The 21618-nt window shown below is 39.0% G+C and overlaps 1 pseudogene; it reads right to left on the reverse strand.

Annotated features, from left to right (window-relative positions):
• Nucleotides 1-7402: 7402 nt before the first annotated feature.
• LOC147912538 (organic anion transporter 7-like) overlaps nt 7403-21618 on the reverse strand; it is a 40852-nt pseudogene continuing 26636 nt past the window's right edge.

The raw sequence follows: 21618 nt of genomic DNA on the forward strand, positions 1-21618 counted from the left end.
CTCTAGCAAAGAACACCACATGTGGCAACAATCTCTAATTGGGTCTAATATTTTTTTCTATTTGTGGTAGTCCACTGTTCTCCTCCAAGATCAGTCAATTATTTGCAGGGCCAGACTTAAGTGAAATTAACTCTGATGCTGCAAATAATTAAATGGAGACATGCTGGAAACTACTACCCCTGTGTGCTGTAGGCCTCTAAAAGTGGAATAACTTCTGCTATTCACCATAAATACAGTATTGTTTCTGATTTACTCTCTTACGAGGGAGGTAGACAGTAGTTTTCCAGTTTCCACTTCATTTTTTCCACTAGGATAACTTGTACACCACAGGCCAAGGAACCAATGTGAGGTTTCTGTAAACCTCTGAGTATACTCAGTCCCGTGTACATACAGGGAGAGGGGACACAATTGTTTTGAGAATATGGACCCTGTGGATGAGAATGTGGACTCTGAGTCAGGATGTAGTCAGGACACTATTATCTGACTCCCCAACTCTTGCTTTAAGAGGGGCAGCAGGGTGACTTTTTGAGTCCTTCAATATTAGTGTCACCGTGAACTCTGTGTCCAGCAGTCCTCAAAATGTTTCCAGTGCATGTTCACCCAAGTAAATAGTGTTAGATCTCTCTGAGAAGGACTGGAAGAATCATTCATGTGTTCAATTACTGCAGTATTTCAGAGTTCTTCCTTCTGGGGATAAGGCTTCTCCTCCAGTTAGTGGTTTTGGGTTCTGAGAACTAGCTCTGGTGTGGAAATTTGATAAGGGATCAGAATTTTTGTTGGGGGAGCTACCCTCAAATTGTTGATTATCCTTCCTTGATTTCTTCTGATTGCTTATATTAAGTAATACTCTTTTTGGCAGCCCATTTTTTTGCCCATAGTGTTACCGTGTTTTGTTAGCCATTGTTGTAGGGTTTTTTTTTGGTCAGTTCCCTGGGAAAGTGAGGAGAAATGTATATGCAGGAAGTTTTATGGGGAGTGCTCCTAGAACTGACACTTGTAAGCTTATAAGGGACATAGGGGTAGAAACTGAACAGTGATGCAAATCACAGTTTTTAATAGAAATATATCCACACATAGTTTGATAAATCTCCCTTGGAAAGTTGGAGGGGCGGGACAATGCATGGTTTTTGAGATTCAGTTTTAAAAAGGCACTGTGGCTGCCATCTTGGTAGCTCTGTCTTTTGGGTTATTTGCTCCTGGGAAAGCATGTCATGAGGACATTCCCTGAGAAGCCCTTGTGGCAAGGAACTGAGGTCTTCTTTCAATAACAGCCTGAGAGTGAGCCATCTTGGAGGTAGATCCTTCAGCACCAGTCAAACCTTTAGATAAGTCTAACTTCTGCTAACACCTTGAGTGCGACATCATAAAAGAGCTTGAGCCAGAGGTATCTACCTAAGGTGCTTAAGGATTCTTGACCCTCAGAAACTGTGTGAGATAACAAATTTTTGTTGTTTGAAGCTTCCAAGTTTTGGAGTGATTTGTTTTGCAGCAATAGATAACTCCACATCTCCATCAACACTTGTTACCTCTTATTTTTTCGAGAATAGCCATCCTAACAGGTGTGAGGTGATATCTCATTGTGGTTTTGATTTGTGTTTCCTTGATGATTAGTGATATTGAGCCCCTTTGCATATACCTATGGACCACGTATGTCTTCTTTGGAAAAATGTCTATTCAGGTCCTCTGCCCATTTAAAAATTGGGTTATTTGTTTTCTTCCTGTTGATTCCATAAAATCCTTTTATTTTCAACTCAGTCACTGTATTTTTAGCCTCAGAATTTCTGTTTGGTTCCTTTTTATAATTTCTATCTCTTGCTATATTCTTATCTTGTTCATATATAGTTTTCCTGATATCTTTTAGTGCTTTGTCCATGTTTTGCTTTAGCTCTTTCAGCATATTTAAGACAGTTGTTTTAAAGTTCTTGTCTGGTATGTCTGAGGGCTATGTTTACACAGGGATGGTTTCTCCTGCCATTTTCTTCCTTCATTGCACCATGTTTTTCTGTTTCTTTGTATGCCTTATGATATTTTGTTGAAAATTTGGTACTTGAAGAAGCAGCCGCCGCCTCTGTTAATCTTTCTTGCTTGGCTTTATGCTGGGGGTATCCTTCACTATTAGCAGAGTGTGCTTTGAGCCTTGTAATCAGCTATAGTGAAGCTTAAGGTCTTTTCAGGTCTTTTCTGAGAATGCATCCTGTGTAGGTCTTTGTGTGGCTTTATCAATTATCCTGTATACACAGCTGCTTTTAAATTTCTTTATTTTGCAAAGACTCTCACCACAGCTTCCACTTGGGACTTTAGATCATTGGTTGTATTTCCCCACTAGTAATCTCTCCCTCAGGTTTCTGTAGATCTATACAGTGAAGTGTCACTTAACAATGGGGACACTTTGTGAGAAATGAATCATTAGGCAATTTCATCATTGTATGAACATCACAGAATGTACTTACACGAACTTAGATGTTATAGCCTTCTATACAACTAGGCTATATGGTATAACCTATTGCTCCTAGGCTTCCAATCTGTACATGTTACTGTACTGAATACTCTAAGCAATTTTTAACACAATGGTAAGTATTTATGTATCTAAACGTATCTAAACACAGAAAAGGTACAGTAAAAATACAATATAAAAGAAAAAAAGGTACACCTGTAGGTACACCTAATGGTACACCATAGAACACTTACCATGAATGGAGCTTGCAGGACTAATGTTGCTCTAGGTGAGTCAGTGAATGAGTGGTAAGTGAATGCGAAGGCCTAGGACATTACTGTACACACCTGTAGACTTTATAAACACTGTACACTTAGGCTACACTAAATTTATAAAAAAAAATTTTCTTTCTTCAATAATAAATTAACTTCAGCTTACTGTCACTTTTTTACATTGTAAGCTTTTACATTTTTTAAACTTTTTGATTCTTTTGTAATAACACAGCTTAAAACACAAACACATCGTATAGCGGTAAAAAATATTTTATTTCTTTGCATCCTTAGTCTATAAGCTTTCTTCTATTTTTAATTTTTTTTTTTTTTACTTTTTAAACTTTTTTTTTGAACACCAAGACACAAACATACACAGTAGCCTAGGCCTACGCAGGACCTACATCAATATCACTGTCTACCACCTCCGCTTCTTGTCCCACGGTAAAGTCTTCAGGGGCACTAACATGCATGGAGCTGTCATCTCCTATGATAACAACGCCTTCTTCTGGAATACCTCTTGAAGGATCTGCTTGAGGTTCTCCTTGAGGAGGTATCACTCTTTTCAGAATTTTTCAGCTCCATTATAATCTTATGGGACCACCATTGTATACGCAATCTGATGTTGACTGAAACGTCGTTATGCAGTACATGACTGTTGTCCCTCCCAGCTTATGTAACCATTGCCCACAGCCTTCAGTCTATCTTTCCAGCCTGAGATCTGAGTTATGCTCCTTCTCTTGCCCTGAGCTCTTAGGCAAAAGAGAGTCCACTACTTCATGCAGCCCCCACAGTATTGAACATTGCACATAAGGTCTTCTCTGCTGTTTCTGGTTCTACAGAAGGGATTGGGAGCTGGGCTCTTGATTCCTCCAGACCATTACTGTGCTGCACTGGGGAAGGGCTAGTGTAGGAGTGACTAAGAATGTCCTACCTTTTGAATGTGCCCTTTTCTTGATTGGTGTTCGCTTGGTAGCTGTAGTCCTTTGATTGTTTTCTGGAGCTCTTGTAAAGTTATTTTATTCAGTCCCCAAGTTTTTTTTTTTTTTCTTAATTAATGTTGCCATTGGGAATAAGTGCCTTGGTACAACAGTTTGCCATCTCTCTCTCTCTTACTTTATATATTTTGAGGGTCTGTTTTTAAGTGTGTATATTTTTATAATTTTTAGATATTCTTGCTGTATTGAAACTTTTATTAATATATAATGTTCTCTCTTGTCTCTCATAATCTTTTTGATTGCAAGTCTATTTTGTCTGATACTGGTATAGCCAACCAGATCCCTTTCGATAACTATTTGCATGAAATATCTTTTTCTATCCTTTCACTTTCAACCTATTTATGTCTTTACCTCTAAAGTGAGCCTCTTAAACACAGCATATAGTTGGATCTTCGCATTGCTGTATAGCATTCTTTCATTTCTACCTGAAAACTACCTTTAGCATTTCTTGCAGAGAAGATCTAATGGTAATGAACTCCTTGAGCTTTTCTTTATCTAGGTATATCTTAATTTATCTCTCACTTTTTGAAGGAAAGTTTTCTTGGATATAGAATTCTCAGTTGATAACTTTTTTTTCCCAGCACTTGACTGTATCAACGCATTGCCTTCTTACCTCCAAGAAATTAAAGAAATTGGCTGATAATATTGAGTCTCTCTGTATGTAATGAGTTGCTTCTCTCTTGCTGCTTTCATGAGTCTCTCTTTGTCTTAGTCTTTAGACAGTTCGGTTATAATATGTCTTGGTGTGGGTCTCTTTAGGTTTATTATACTTGGAGTTTGTTGAGCTTCTTGGATATGTAGATTCATGTCCTTCATCAAATTTGGGACCATTTCTGCCATCATTTCTTCAAATATTCTGTTTTCCTTTTTTGTATCACTCCTTTTGGGACTTCAACAATGCATTTGTTGGTCATCTTGATGGTGTCCCACAGGTCTCTTAAGCTCTGTCTCTCTTTATCCAACATTTTGTCTTTCTGTTTTGCAGACTTGATAATTTCAATGGTCCTATCTTCAAGTTCACTGATTCTTTCTCCTGCCTGCTCAAACATGCTTTTGAACCCATCTAGTGATATTTTCCTTTTAGTTATTGTACTTTTCACCTCTATAATTTCTTTTTAGTTCTTTGTTATATTTTCAAGCTTTTTATTGATATTTTACCTTTATTCATACATCATTTTCCTGTATTTTTCCATGTCTTCCTTTGGCTCCTTGAATTATCTTTTGATAGTTTTTTTAAAGCCTTTACTTAGTAAGTTTATGTTCTGGGCTTCCTCAGGGCTCGTTTTTTGTTGATTTTTGTTGTTCCATTGAATGGGTCATACTTTCCTGTTTCTTTGTGTCTCTTATGATTTTTTTTTGTTGAGAACTTGGCATTTGAATCTTAATATGGTAACACTGGCAGTCAGATTTTCTGCCTTCCCCAAGTTTTGCTCTTTTTTATTGTTGCAGGGTGTCTCTGTGCCTGAGAATAGCCTAAGCTGAAATCTTAAGGCCTTCTCAGTGCTTTTTAAAGACAAAATCTTAAAGTCTTCTCAGTTCTTTTCTAACCCTGAACTCTTACCTGAGCATGAGTGGTGACTTCTAAATTTCCCTGTATATGTGGTTGCTTTTGATTGTCCTAGTCCTTAAAGTATAGCTTCCAAAAGGGGAAAAAGGGAAAAGGAAAAAAATAACAAGTGCTCTCTCTTTAAATCTCTTGGAAGCTGCTTCAGCCTGTGGGGTCTGCAACATTGGCCATCCAACTTTATGTAGGCACCTCTGTCATCAGAAGCAGAAATCGTAACACAGATGCTTGATGTTTGAAGGACAAGATCTTTTTTGCCCACCCTGGCTTCCCCAACCTGCTCCAGGAATGTGGACATGGCTGCATGCCATAGGGATGAGTGTGTGTGCCCCTGCTGTGGTAATGGTTGAAATTGACTGAAATTAATCACAATTTATCAGCTAAGCCTTCTTCACCTGGAAGCTGCAAACTTTGAAGAGACTTCATATTTTTAAAATAGTTAACCAGATAGTTTCTGCCAGTGCTTTTGGTCCACATGAAAAGATGGATTCCTGGTGCTTCCTACTATGCAACCTTCCCTGATGTCACTCCCTATCTCACTCCTTTTCAATTCCTGCACCACTGACCATCTCGTGGAGACAGCTGCTGGTTTGCACCATCAAAGGCCCATGAAGAACTGTGGAAGACTCTTTCACAGAAACACCAGAATCTATGGACTTGTCACTTTCCTTCAAGGTGAACAACAATGGTTTCTACCTGGTCTTTGTCATATTAGGATCTCAAACACTTCATTAGGGGACGAATGTAGCTGGAGAAGGCAATGATACTCATTAAGGCTGATTCCTTTGGAATTTCCCTTGTGTCTTTTCCAAATTCTGTAGTTTGTCATATTTGTGCTTCTTCATCTCGGAAGGCATTTTTCAGGTGAAAAGCAGAAGAAGCTTGTAAGATTGACTGACTGTGTTTTCAAAATCTAAAGTCTTTTGGGGAACTAGAGGGTCTCTGGAAGAGGTAATGAGAGAAGGGAGGAAGTTGAGTGTTTGGGAAGTGGTGAAATCAGGGGAGGGTCTGTTGGTTACAGGGGAGAAGGACCCAGTACTGAGCTGTGGTAATGCCCTAGGGAAGCAGAAGACCCATCCAGAGTGGCTGCATAGGGAGCAGAACAGTCAGACTGGAAGCCCCAATTCCAACTCCTCATGTGTTGAATGGGAAGTTGTAGCAACCAAGTATGTACAGGGCCTAGGTTAATAAACCTAGTCATCTCTTTGAACACATAACTGATAGGCAGTGGCTGTGCTCTCTAGTTCTCATCTCATCACTGTGGCATTGCATATACCCCTGGGATCATAGATAGTTCTGGTAGGGAAGGATTGTGGAAATAATCCCACAAGATAACTGACTTGTGATTTACTGCCAACCTGGAGGAAATGGGAACTTAAATTAAAATTATATTGACCTGTAGAAGATAAAAATGTGAGATCACACCTGCACTTGTGTACTAAGATACATATCTGTTCCATCTGTGTTATGTCTATTTTTTCCTTTCATCTTCCTGTGCAGAGTGGTTACCACACTGCTTGGTAGTGAATACCTGCTTAATAAGTGGCTGCTGAATTACTGAAATTTTATTTCAAAGCTCTTTTTTTTTTTTAAGATTTATTTATTTATTTTCCCCCCAAAGCCCCAGTAGATAGTTGTATGTCGTAGTTGCACATCCTTCTAGTTGCTGTATGTGGGACGCGGCCTCAGCATGGCCGGAGAAGCGGTGCGTCAGTGTGCGCCCGGGATCCGAACCCGGGCCACCAGCAGCGGAGCGCGCGCACTTAACCGCTAAGCCACAGGGCCGGCCCTGTAGTTTTTAATTGTAATTATTACATCAATTATTCTACCAATAATTAATTGGGGGTAGAATTGTTATTTTTAGTTCTAATCAACCTACCTATCCAGAAACATGTTGGTTATCTACAATTATTCAAATATTCTAAGTCCTTTTAAAATATTATGGTTTTCTTCACGTTTCTGATTAGGATTAATTATGAGTATTTTATACTTAGTAATTTAATACTGCACTTCTAAAAAATCCATCTTTCTGTTATATATTTTCATTTATTTATTTTACATATTTTCCCTTATGAGGAATTATCTCATTTTTCCCCTTTAATTTGCCCTTGAATCAGTAGTTAGTTCCTGGAATTCCTTACAACGGTGTCACTTTCATGGAAATATCTTCCTGCTTTGCTTTTCTTGAGTCTTTTCTCTTAGTAAAAATAAAATGAAAGCAACAAACAAATAAATACAAAAAATGAAAAGACAGGGAAGAAGCACGTATGTTCTGCATTCTTTAGAGCAAGCTGATCCTTCACTAACAAGCTGTGGTATAAACCATGAACCCTGCCCCGAGGTTTTGAGTCAATCTTGTGAAGAAAAAGCCGCAGTTCCCATTGCAGGATCTGGGAAGGCAGCTTTGACATTTTCTTCTCTTACCCTTGGACACCACGGCATTGGAAAGAGGGGTTTTGGAGAAGCCAAAGGAGATAGAGAAAAGTTGGAGAATCCTTTTTCATTCTTCATCACTTTAAAATCTCTGTCCTCAACACTTTCCTTCAGTGAAAACCAGATGGTCTGAATCTCACAGGCAGCACAACAGGACTCCTTCCCCTGGGAAATGTTGTCATCTGTGGGAGGGGCTCTTGTCCTCACCCTGACCTCCCTCAGATTCTTCAGTGACAAGGGCAGCCCTCAGGCCTTGTGGTGGTTAATATTGTATGTCAACTTGGCTAGGCCACAGTACCCAGATGTTTGGTCAAACACCAGTCTAGATGTTTCTTTGAAGGTATTTTTCAGATGTTGTTAGTATTTAAATCAGTAGACTTTGAGTAAAGCACATTACTTTCCATAATGGGGGGGGGCGGCGGGGCATCAAATCAGTTGAAGACCTTAGGGGAAAAAGATAAGTCCCCCAGAGGAAGAAGGAATTCTGCCTCCAGATTGCCTTTAGACTGGAGAACTCTTCTCTTCCTTCAACTCTTCCCTGGGTCTCCAGGCTGCTGCCTGCTTGCAGATTTCAGACTTGCCAGCCCTACAATCTTGTGAGCCAGTTCCTTAAAATAAATCTTAGTCGCTTTATATATACACATCCTATTGGTTCTTTTTCTCTGGAGAATCAGAATCTGATTATACAGGTCTACAGGAACCAGCAGTCTCTGAGACCTTACCTTGACTCCCTAGGCTGCGGGATACCAGGGAGAGGGGCATGAGAATCTGGTGTTTGGATCAGTGCATGATTGTGACATACCTTCAGGGCTGTGTATGTCACACTGGGGCGCCTAATTTTGGCCTCTTCATCACTCAACCTCCTGGTGCAGGCTGGGCAGAGTGGGTCTGTGTCATCTAGGGAGTCGTGGAGGAGTCTGAGGTCACTGTAAGGGAGGAATGAGGCTATAGCCAACCAAAGGCACTGACCACATGGAAATAGATTGTGTCTAAACCTTCGTCTGGAGACAAGGACTCTGAATGGTGTTTTGCCCTCCTCCTCACAGACCTATAGTGCACAGCCACCCTAAGGGACAGCTGGAGGGTTTACTCACTCATTTTCCACATCCTGGATGGAGTCAGGCAGAGGCTTATTCCTGGTTTCAGGAAGGAGTCGGACAACAAATGCAGCGAGGATGGGGAAGACTCCATAGATGATCCAGGGCAGGTGTCGGGAATACACTGTTAGGATCATCAAGAGGGGAGTCAGGGCTGCCCCAATATTACCAGCAGTTCCAGCGATTCCTAAAGATATTGCTCTTGGAGTGCAAACAATAATAAAAAAAATCTGGTGGTAATCCAGTCATATAATTTGTGATTTATAGTTTGTTTGGTATAGGAGACAGTACTTCAGGGTGTTTAGACATGGAGATTGATGACATACTCTTGTTTTGGACATTTTCTCTCTTATTTGCTAGCAATTTTTAGCAAGTTCACATGTACATTAAGACAAAATTTGCTCATTGAAAAAATACTGTTACCCGATTTACCCTTCACGTGTTTCAGAAGATTGCATGAGAAGAAACGTTAATGGACGTAACTCAGTGGCTGGCAAAAAGTCAGCTTTCGGTAAAATTTGGCTATAATTTTTGTTATTATTATTATTATTATATAATTAATTATCTTTGATAACTAACAAGCCTTAGTTTTCTTCCCCAATAAGCGTCAGTTGTCTGGGAAAGGTCTGCTTTGATCCTGACACAGCATCTGTGAGATTTGTACCTGATTACAGTGGGATTAGTTCATTTCCATGGGTAGCAGAAGTGGTGGCAGTGGCAGAAGAAAGTCCTATTCCCAAAGCTGCCAAAACAACACACAGGGTCTGCATTCCTGCAGAGAGGGAGACCAGAGAGACTCAGGAAATCAGAACTGAAGGAATTGGCATCCCTCGAATTAGTAATGAAGACGATTCTATTGTAGGTGTTTGCAAGTATAAAATATATTGTAGAGAAACTACACGGAGGCAGAAAATGGGCGATGTTTAATCAGCTGAGAAATGTGACTTATCTACATATTATGGTTCATGGTGAATAAAAGGATTGAGTTATTTCATCAACTCTCCCTGCGTATCTGAGATTTGCCAGAGAAGGTGAGTCTAGCAGGTACTCACTTCAATTAATTATGGTCTGTGTCTCCTTTGACCGTCACATAGCATGTAAGAGTGTCACGTGAGAAATTACTGAAGGGTATAGGACATCCTTATCTTTGAGAGTTTAAAACCTGGGAGCTTACAAAATATTGACAGGGGGTAAGTAATGCAGAAGAGAGTAAAAAAGGGTAGGAGTATTGTGTTAATGGATAACCTGGAGAATAGCCAGATCTAGAATAGTGTGTCAATAATCACACATAGGGACCTCTATTAGGAAACAAGTCTGACTTTGAAAACCACTGAAGGCAAGTTTCAGAGAGTCAGTTTTCTATCCCCTCCTTGCCATTCCTCTCATCAAAAAATTTCATTAAAAGCATTACAACATTGGAGTGGGCTCTGTTGTGAGGAACCAAACTTGCATCATTGCTGACATTTGAGATGAGGAGTGGAGCTCACCAATCCTCAATCTTGTAAAATACGTAAGTATGCTGGGAGTTAGGTGAAGCATGGTGACCACCTGGGTTCCCTCATTCATTACGTATGATCGTTCATTTTAGTAAAATAGATTCTGAGAGAGGCTCTTAACTGCTTAGTGCCTTGTTCCTGCTGTCATTTATCTGCCTAAAGACAAGGAATTTTTGTTTCTTGAGGTCAAGATGATTCCCCTAAACTAGAATTTCAGTTATGGAGACCTGATATTGATGCTGGTCCTGATATCAGTTCCCCTATATTAAACCCAGCATATATGGGGTTAAAACCAAAAACACTCATCCTCTTTCCCTGTTTCTCTAAGTTACAGTCACATGTAGATACTGGTTGTTTTACAAATTGTTAAAAGCCCAGGTGGCCTCAAGCTGGGCTCACACTGATGTTTTGGCTAGTTACCAGTTTTTGAGGTTTGTTACAGGGAAACTGATATCAGAAGCTAAAGCTTCTCAGACCTCAACTCCTTGGCTTCCTGGCACCAGAATCTACCCTCCACCACGGAGACAGAGACAGTTGAAGGACACCCACCTGCAATTCCCTTATCCGCCATCCTCCTTGCAAGCAGCCTCTCAACGCCAAAGGCAGGCTGGTGGGAAAGTGCCCACCAGCAAGGCCACAGGCTCCCCCTCCCTACAAGCAGCCACATTCCTCACAACCTTTAAAACCCCTTGCCTCCCAACTTTCAGGGAGATGGGACAAATTTGAGAGCTCTCGTCTCCCAGCTGACGTCACCCGAAATAAAAACTCTTTCCTTGCCATAAGCCTGGTGTTCTAGTTTTATTTGGCCCCTCTTGTGTGGCGGGTAAAGAACCCGGGTATGTATCTAGTAACAATATGAGACACAAGAGCAGATGCTTAAAGATCAGAGAATAAATTGTCACTGAAATGGTAGTAGGAAGCAAGAGCCCAGACAGAGGAAGTGACAGTATTGTGTCCTCACATGGGATACAATGACAAGGTCTAGACCCTCCATGCTTGCTATGTAGTGTGATTGGCTTAGGTAAGTGATGAATTGCTATCCTAGAGAAACTGCCGGTAATAGATGGCATCAGTTTTCATATAGTGCCCGAATGCGATGAAGACAACCATATACCTGAGCTGGCCTTTACTCACCTATGGTTCTTTTCCCAGCTATTTCATGGCAGAAGCTGTACTAAACCCTCATGTTCATTTCTGGGAATCGTTAGAATACAATTCTCCCTTTTTTCTGGCTTCAGATAGTGTGACTTGTATGATTCCTGAGGAATGCTGAGAAGCTACTTCCCACTTGGTGCTCTTTTCCTCACCTTGGGGTACAAATATGATGGCCAGGATGGAGATTCCCAGCAGAAACAGGAAAAGCATCTGGCTGACTTGGCGGCCAAGGTGATTCAGTCCCAAAAGTGCAACATAATTGCTTAGCAGTGTGACTACGCCAGAAAGAATCTGGGACAGGAAAATATTTTACCCCAAGTGCTGGAGGTGGAGACTCAGGTGAAACAAGGGCATGAACACTGAAAATCTGTGGTGAACAAGAAGAAAGACAGATGTCATCAGATTTAGATTCTCTGTCCTACAAACGATAGTATTGAGGCGGGAAGCAGGGGTTGGTGTCAACTAAAAAGGCATAGTCCGATTTGTGGAGTATTTTTGTATTGATTATATTTTCTTATTTTTGATACTCTGGCATTTGGGGTCTTGATCCTGGAGAGACTGCCTCTCCCAGGGCTACCTAATTCCGAGAGATAGCAAATGACTCCCCTGTGAGTGCACCTTTCATATACAAACCACCGATCCAGAGCCCACACCCCAACCATCTCCTTTATCAAACTCACACAGCAAGCCAATATTCCCCCTACTCTAAATCCACTCAGGGCCAGGTACTAAACAGCTATGGAACATCACTATAGCCCAGAGTCCACTAAAATTATTTAAACCATTCAATTCTAAGGTACTCAGGGTTCTCCCCTCTCCCATTTCTTCCCAGAAAAACCCGAATAAAGGCTCTGGGCCATGCTTTTCCTTTTTTTCTCTCTTTGGCCTTCTGATTGATGACCCTGGTGCCTCCCTACAAAACCCTGTGTGCTGTTTCATGCCTACTCTTTCTAGGGATCTGTGAGTATAAACTTCCTTCATGACAATCATTCCTGAGTCTGTGTGGCTCACCATATACGATTAAAAGAAATCTTGGGTACATTTTAAACATAATTTCCTTCTAAGTTGGTGATTTAAAAATTATCATAAAATAACGGTATGATAATGGATCTTTTAATTTTTGCTAGGTTTTTTGGGAAGTAGAGAGTATTTTCATGTAGGATACATGACGGGGCCTTCTGGGGTTTCAGAGTTTTTTCTATATCCTTATCTGGTTGATAGTTCTATATTTACATATAGAAATATTCATTGAGCTGAATGTCTCTCAGTGCGTTACTGTTTGTAATTTTACCTCATTAAAATGGAAACAAACAAGTGAAGAAGCTTAAAGCCAAAGTCTGTACCCTGATTGAAGTTTGCAGCCTCATCTCCAGTGACGAGTCTGGTAGAGGAGTGTGATAACAAAACTCCTCATGGTACAAGTAGTTCCATGTGGCTCTTTTCATAACCCTTTCACCACCTCCAAAATAGCAATTATCTTTGTGTTTTCCTCATGTGTATCTCAAATCTGTCCCTACAGCATGTTATATCTTTGAAGTAAGAAATAGAATCACATCTCTACTATTTTAACATTCCTCATGCACTGTGTGAAGCCTACATCATAAAGGACAGTAAACAGATCCTTTTACTCAGGTTGGGTGTTCAGAACAAGTCATACACAGAAGGTTGTTCTGTGCTGCCTCCAGCTCCTCCTGCATGGTGGATCTCAAAACCTTCAACAACAACAACAGTAGCAAACTGTTTAATTGCCACAAAATGGTAGACATTGTGAAGCCCCAACAGAGGACAAGATAGATAACTTTCCTTTTTGTCTACTGGAAAATTTAGCCATGGAATATGCAATGATAGGTGTAAAAGTGGTATGAAAGGTGAATTAGGGAGTTATAGGGGCCTGAGAGAAATTTTACAGTGACAAGGACATTGTAACGTGAGACTCAATTTGCCTTCAGGGCATCAAAATGGACGGGTAGGTTAGAGACATAGCTCAGGAAGTGGACTAAATGAAGAGTTGCTTGGATTATATACCAAAGCTTCATTTATACCAGAGGGGCATGAAAGCTCTGGCAAAGGAGCTGGGTTCTTAGCTGGCTGCTGTTAGTAGAAAACAGTTCTTTTCAGGAAGGAGAATAATTTCCTGAGAGCCATTATTCTAGTTCTTGGGTCAGCCACTTTCAGGGAAGTATTGGCATATGTTGTGCCTTCATGAATGAGATGGTTAGATTTAAGCGTGAGGATGAAATCAGGGGAGATCTTGATGTAGTATGATTTACACCCAGACTTTATAACCTGGCATTATACACTGGCTCTGCCACATGCTAGGTATATACCCTGAGGAAGGTAACAGCATATATCTAAGCTTCAATTTCCTTGTCATTAAAAAGATGGATAAGAATAAGAAGATGTGGCAACCTACCAAATGGGAGAAATATTTGCAAATCGTATGTCTGATAAGGGGTTAATACCCAAAATATAAAAAGAACTCATACAACTAGATAGTATAATATAAACACTTCAATTAAAAAATGAACAGAGTACCTGAAGAGGCGTTTTTCCGGAGAAGACATACAGATGGCCAATAGGTACATGAAAAGGTGCTCAGCATCACTAATCATTAGGAAATGCGAAGCAAAACCACAATGAGATATCACCTCACACATGTTAGAATGGCTATCCTCAAAAAGACAAGAAATTACAAGTGTGGTGAGGATGTGGGGAAGAGGGAACCCTCGTGCATTTTTGGTGGCAATATAGATTAGTGCAGCCATTACTGAAAACAGCATGGAGGTTCATCAAAAAATTAAAAATAGAAATACCATATGATCCAGCAATTCCAATTCTTGGTATTTATCTGAAGAAAATGAAAACACTAACTTAAAAAGATATATGCACCCCCATATTCATTGCAGTATTATTTACAATAGCCAAGATATGATAGCAACCTAAGTGTCCATCGATGGATGAATGGATAAAGAAAATGGGATATATATATGTACATATATATACACACAGTGGAATATTATTCAGCCATAATAAAGAAATCTTGCCATTTGAGATAATGTGGATGGACCTTGAGGACATTACACTAAGTAAAATAGGTCAGACAAAGACAAATATCATGTGATCTCACTCATATATAGACTCTAACAAAACAAAACAAAACAAAACCAAGCTCACAGATACAGAGAACAGATTGGTGGTTGCCAGAGGCAGTGGATGTGGGGAGCGGGCAAAATGGGTGAAGGGAGTCAAAAGATAGAAACTTTCAGTTATAAAATAAATGAGATATGGGAATGTAGTGTACAGCATGGAGTATACTGTAGTGTATATTTGAAAGTTGCTAAGAGAATAGATCTTAAAATTTCTCATCACAAGAAAAATGTTTTGTAAAAATGTATGGTGATGGATGCTAACTAGACTTATTGTGGTGATCATTTTACAATATATACAAATATTGAATCGTTATGTTGTACACCTGAAACTAATATACTGTTATATGTCAATTATGTCTCAAACAAAAAAAAGGAGAAAATGTAAAAGAATCAAGATCAAGAGAAGAAGAAGTTGGAGAAAATAATAATGTCTCTCTCGCAAGGATTTCCAAGGCATACATGAGGTCACAAATGTGTGTATGGAATTGTAGCTAGCATAGCTCAGGAAATTATTGATTTACTAATTATTCAAATAATATTAGCTCCATTATCATCCCATCTCTGCAAATGAAACAATAGTGTGAAGCTCATTACAGAAAATTCCGTGATGGAGAGAATTCAGGGAAATGAAAGGCCACCCTTCCCGGAGATCTGGAACAATCGACAGATTGGTATCGACACAAAGTGGGGCAGCTTTAAGTCAGAAGAATTGTCTGAGCTGGTGTGTTTGGCCATCCATCAGATGGAGCTTAAAACAAGACTAGGACCACAAATTTCTGAATAATCTTTACAAAAAAAAATCCAGTGAAGGCATATCATCTATCCATTCATGAACAGGATCCGTTGCTTAGACCACATTTTAACTGCTACTCATGTGCCATGCTCTCTTTCTTCCCTTGGCATGAGGTGATTATCAGTTGTCATGCCCTTTGACTATGCATCGCTTTTTTCTTGATTTCAGCAGACTTATTTTTGTATCTCCCAGGCCCCTGTAGGTATTTAAATTTTCTTCTCTGGATTGGGCTAATATGGTTGGCAAAATACTAGGTCTGGGCTTGGAACCAAAGATCATTCCTGAAAAGTTAGTTAGTCCGAAAGAATTTTATTTAACCTAGGCATATAGTGACACAGTACAGAAGTGCAAGAGAGCTCCACCTAAATTTCAAGGTCCACCCCGAAGTTTTTTTTCTTTTTTAAAACACGAGCCAATGTTCTCCCCATCATATCAGGAACTCTCAGTGCCATTGTCTGTGTAATGTTTCACCTCTGGGGAAACCTGATTTCTTCCAGCCATCTTCAGAGGGATCTGAATTCTCAGGAGTGTTATTTGAAATCTTCTAAAGGACCTCTGCTTTTTCTGGGACTATAAGAACTTTATTCAGATATGCAGGTGTATGTGTTTCCAGGAATGTTTTATTCCTCCTTTTTGAGTGGCTAACTTCTAATCCCCTCTTTTATCAATAAAAGGAAGACAGATTTTTCCCTTATCTCCGTTAGTATTCTTTCCATTCTCTTATCATTTTAAACATTTGGATTTAAAAATGTCTATGAATTTTTCTCTCTCATATTAATGTGAAAGTTCCTTGAAGGCTGAGACTCTGACTTATTCTGTTATTCATGATCTAGCGCCATGCCTGGCACAATATAACTTTTCAATAAATGCTTTATGCATGTGCATGACATGAAGAATGATTTAACTAAGATGCACAGCAAGATCTGCCTTCCATACTTGGGATGGAAAATAAGAAAGAGAACGACTTCTCTGGGACATTTCCACTCAGTCATGCTCTTGGAACTTGTAATAAGGAGAATGTAAACTCCACACAACATGGGTTTGGACCGTTGTGGTCACTGCCATGTTTCCAGGGATGGAACAAAACCTGCCACAGGTTGGCACTTACATGAAAGAAAATGTATGGGGGAATGTATAAATAGGAGACCCTCCTTATGCTCTATTCTGCATTGTCACTAATTCTTCTACTGGCAAAACTGCTCTGAAAATCAGCCATCAGAACATTAGTCAGAAGGAATGGATTACTTTTTATTACTTTCCCTTACACAGTTAGAATCAGACTAATATGCAATCTTTTTTAAACAATAATTTTTATTTAATTAATTTTTGAGGTACCATTGGTTTATAACATTATATAAATTTCAGGTATACATTGTTATATTTCAACTTCCGTGTGGACTACATCATGTTCACCACCCAAAGTCTAATTGCCATCTGTCACCAGACCTGTGTGCCTTTTTTTTGTGTGTGTGGTTTTTTTTTTTTACTGATGTTTTAATAATTTTTAACATTGTGAAATTTTGAGTTGTACATTTTTGTTTGTCCATCACCATATATATGACTCCCTTCACTCCTTGTGCCCACCCCCCACCCCCCTTGCCCCTGGTAACCACAATATAGTTTTCTCTGTCCATGTGTTGGTTTATATTCCACATAAGAGTGAGATCATACAGTGTTTGTCTTTCTCTTTCTGGCTTATTTCACCTAACATAATACGCTCCAGGCCCATCCATTTTGCTGCAAATGGGACGATTTTGTCTTTTTTTATGGCTGAGTAGTATTCCATTGTATATATATACCACATTTTCTTAATCCAATCTTCAGTCGAGGGACACTTAGGTTGCTTCCACTTCTTGGCTATGGTGAATAATGCTGCAATGAACATAGGGGTGCATAGGCCTCTTTGGATTGTTGATTTCAGGTTCGTTGGATAGATTCCCAGTAGTGGGATGGCTGGGTCACAGGGCATCTCTATTTTTAATTCTTTGAGGAATCTCCATACCGTTTTCCATAGAGGCTGCACCAGTTTGCATTCCCACCAGCTGTGTGTGAGGGTTCCTGTTTCTCCACATCCTCTCAACACTTGTTTTTTGTCTTGGTGATTATAGCCATTCTAACGGGCGTGAGGTGATATCTTAGTGTTGTTTTGATTTGCATTTCCCTGATTATTAGTGATGTTGAACATCTTTTCATGTGCCTATTGGCCATCTGTATATCTTCTTTGGAGAAGTGTCTGTTCATTTCCTCTGCCCATTCTTTGATCGGGTTGTTAGTTTTTTTGTTGTTCAGTTGTGTGAGTTCTTTATATATTATGGAGATGAACTCCTTGTCAGATGTATGTTTTGCAAATATTCTCTCCCAGCTGGTGGGTTGTCTGTTCATCTTGATTCTGGTTTCGTTTGTCTTATAGAAGCTCTTTAATCTGATAAAGTCTCACTTGTTTATTTTTTCTTTAGTTTCCCTAGTCTGGGTGGGAATGTCATCCGAAAAGATTCCTTTATGACCAATGCAAATAGTGTGTTGCCTATATTTTCTTCTATGAGTTTTATAGTTTCAGGTCTCACCCTCAGGTCTTTGATCCATTTTGAGTTAATTTTTGTGAATGGCGATAGCAGATGGTCCACTTTCATTCTTTTGCATGTGGCTGTCCAGTTTTCCCAACACCATTTATTGAAGAGACTTTCCTTTCTCTATTGTATGTTCTTAGCACCTTTGTCGAAAATTAGCTGTCCATATTGTGTGGTTTTATTTCTGGGCTTTCATTTCTGTTCCATTGATCTGTGTGTCTTTTTTTGTACCAGTACCATGCTGTTTTGATTACTATTGCTTTGTAGTATGTTTTGAAGTCAGGGATTGTGATGCCTCCTGCTTTGTTCTTTTTTCTTAGGATTGCTTTAGCTATTTGGGGTCTTTTGTTGCCCCATATAAATTTTAGTATTCTTTTTTCTATTTCTGTGAAGAATGTCATTGGGATTCTGATTGGGATTGCATTGAATCTGTAGATTGCTTGAGGTAATATAGACATTTTAACTATGTTTATTCTTCCAATCCACGTGCATGGGATATTGTTCCATTTCTTTGTGTCATCATTGATTTCTTTCAATAATGTCTTGTAGTTCTCATTGTATAGGTCATTCACCTCATTGCTAAGATTTATTCCTAGGTATTTTATTCTTTTTGATGCAACTGTAAATCGTATTATCTTTTTGAGCTCTCTTTCTGTTAGTTCATTATTAGCATACAGAAATGCAACTGATTTTTGTAGATTGATTTTGTACCCTGCAACTTTGCTGTAGTTGTTGATTATTTCTAATAGTTTTCCAACAGATACTTTAGGGTTTTCTATATATAAAATCATGTCATCTGCAAATAGTGAGAGTTTCACTTCTTCTTTACCTATTTGGATTCCTTTTATTCGTTTTTCTTGTCTAATTGCTCTGGCCAAAACCTCCAGTACTATGTTGAACAGGAGTGGTGAGAGTGGGCAGCCCTGCCTCGTTCCTGTTCTCAGAGGAATGGCTTTCAGTCTTTCCCCGTTGAGTATGATGTTGGCTGTGGGTTTGTCATAAATAGCCTTTATTCTCCATTTCTTCTTGGTTCAGTTTTGGGAGGTTGTATGAGTCTAAGAATTTATCCATTTCTTCTAGGTTGTCCAATTTGTTGGCATATAATTTCTCATAGTATTCTCTTATAATCCTCTGTATTTCCATGGTATCGGTTGTAATTTCTCCTCTTTCATTTCTAATTTTATTTACTTGAGCCTTTTCTCTTTTTTTCTTAGTAAGCATGGCTAGGGGTTTGTCGATTTTGTTTAGCTTCTCAAAGAACCAACTCTTTGTTTCATTTATCCTTTCTACTCTTTTTTTGGTCTCAATTTCATTTATTTCTGCTCTGATTTTTATTATTTCTCTCCTTCTGCTGACTTTGGGCTTTATTTGTTCTTCTTTTTCTAGTTCTGTTAGGTGTAATTTAAGGTTGCCTATTAGGGCTTTTTCTTGTTTGTTAAGGTGGGCTTGTATTGCTATGAGTTTCCCTCTTAGGACCGCTTTTGCTGCATCCCATATGGTTTGGTATGGCATATTTTCATTTTCGTTTGTTTCCAGATAGTTTTTGATTTCTTCTTTAATTTCATCAATGATCCATTGGTTGTTCAGTAGCATGTTGTTTAATCTCCACATTTTTGTCACTTTCCAAGTTTTTTTTTCATGGTTCATTTCTGGTTTCATAGCACTATGATCTGAAAAGATGCTTGTTATGATTTCAATCTTTTTAAATTTATTGAGGCTTGCTTTGTTTCCCAACATATGGTCTACCCTTGAGAATGTTCCATGCGTGCTTGAGAAGAATGTGTAGTCAGCTGTTTTTGGATGGAGTGCTCTGTATATGTCTACTAGGTCCACCTTGTCCAGTTTTTCATTTAAGTCTACTATTTCTTTATTGACTTTTTGTCTGGATGATCTATGCATTGATGTAGGTGGGGTATTAAGATCCCCTACTATTATTGTGTTGTTGTTAATGTCTCCTTTTAGGTTTGTTAATAGTTGCTTTATGTACATTGGTGCTCCTATGTTGGGTGCATATATATTTATAAGTGATATGTCTTCTTGGTGGAGTGTCCCTTTTATCATTATATATTTCCCTTCTTTGTCTTTCTTAACCTGTTTTATCTTGAAGTCTACTTTGTCTGATATGAGTATGGCAACACCTGTTTTCTTTTGTTTGCCATTAGCTTGGAGTATTGTCTTCCATTCTTTCACTCTGAGCCTGTGCTTGTCTTTAGTGCTGAGATGTGTTTCCTGGAGGCAGCATATTGTTGGGTCTTGCTTTTTAATTCATCCTGCCACTCTGTATCTTTTGATTGGAGAGTTCAATCCATTTACATTTAGGGTAATTATTGATATATGAGGGCTTAACGTTGCTGTTTTGTCACTTATTTTCTGGTTCTTTTGCGTTTCCTTTGTTTCTTATCCCATTTGTTTCAGACTGCCAATTCAGTTTGGTTGTTCTGTCTTATGACTCTTCTAATTTTCTCTTCATTTACCATATGTGGTTTTGTTTTGACTATTTGTTTAGTGGTTACCTTGAGGTTTATTTAAAAAATCTTGTGTATGAGATAGTCCATTATCTGATGGCCTCCTATTTCCTTATACTAAGTCAATTCAATCACTTTCCTCTTCCCCTTCTAAGTCGTTCTTCTTATACCCTATTCTATCTTGTGTTGTGGCTGTGTGTTTACAGTGATGAGGTTAATTTTATTTTTGGTGAATTCTTTCCTTTGATCTTTGATTTTGGTATTTAAGTGGTTGCTAACCTATTCTGGTAAAGATCTACTATTTTTCTGAGTTTATCTACCTATTTTTCTCCTCGCTCCAAGCTTTGTATTCCGTTTTTCTTCTTTTTTTTCAAGCCTGAGGGCCTTCTTGAGTATTTCTTGTAGTGGGGGTCTCGTGGCCATGAACTCCCTTAGCTTTTGTTTATCTGGGCAAGTTACTATTTCTCCATCATATTTGAAGGATATTTTTGCTGGATAGATTATTCTTGGCTGAAAGTTTTTGTCTTTCAGTATTTTGAATATATCATTCCAGTCTCTCCTAGCCTGTAAAGTTTCTGTTGAGAAATCTGCTGAGAGCCTGATGGGAGTTCCTTTGTACGTTATTTTTTGTTTTTGTCTAGCTGCCCTTAATATTGTTTCTTTGTCGTTGACTCTGGCCAGCCTTACCACTAGGTGTTGTGGAGAGGGCCTTTGCCTGTTGACAAATTTAGGTGACCTGTTGGATTCGCTTACGGGTATTTCCTGTTCCTTCCCCAGATTTGGGAAATTCTCAGCTATTATTTCCTTGAATAGGCTCTCTGTTCCTCTTTCCCTCTCTTCTCCCTCAGGGATACCTATAATTCTTATGTTACATTTCCTAATAGAGTCAGATGTTTCTCGGAGACTTTCTTCATTTCTTTTTAGTCTTAGTTCTCTCTCCTCTTCCATCTAGCGCATATCTGTATTCCTATCCTCTAAAATACTAATTCTTTCCTCCATATTGTCAGCTCTGTTCTTTAAAGATTCCAGATTCTCCTTTATCTCCTCCATTGTGTTCTTCATCTCCATCAACACTGATTGGTTTTTCTTTATGATTTCAATCTCTTTTGTGAAGAAACTCCTAATCTCATTGAATTGTTTGTCTGTGTTGTCTCATATTTTGTTGAGTGTTTTTATGATAGCTATTTTGAAATCTCTG

This window comes from Ceratotherium simum, chromosome 34, assembly GCF_057802395.1.
Source record: "Ceratotherium simum simum isolate JZ-2026a chromosome 34, ASM5780239v1, whole genome shotgun sequence".
Taxonomy (NCBI): Eukaryota; Metazoa; Chordata; class Mammalia; order Perissodactyla; family Rhinocerotidae; genus Ceratotherium; species Ceratotherium simum.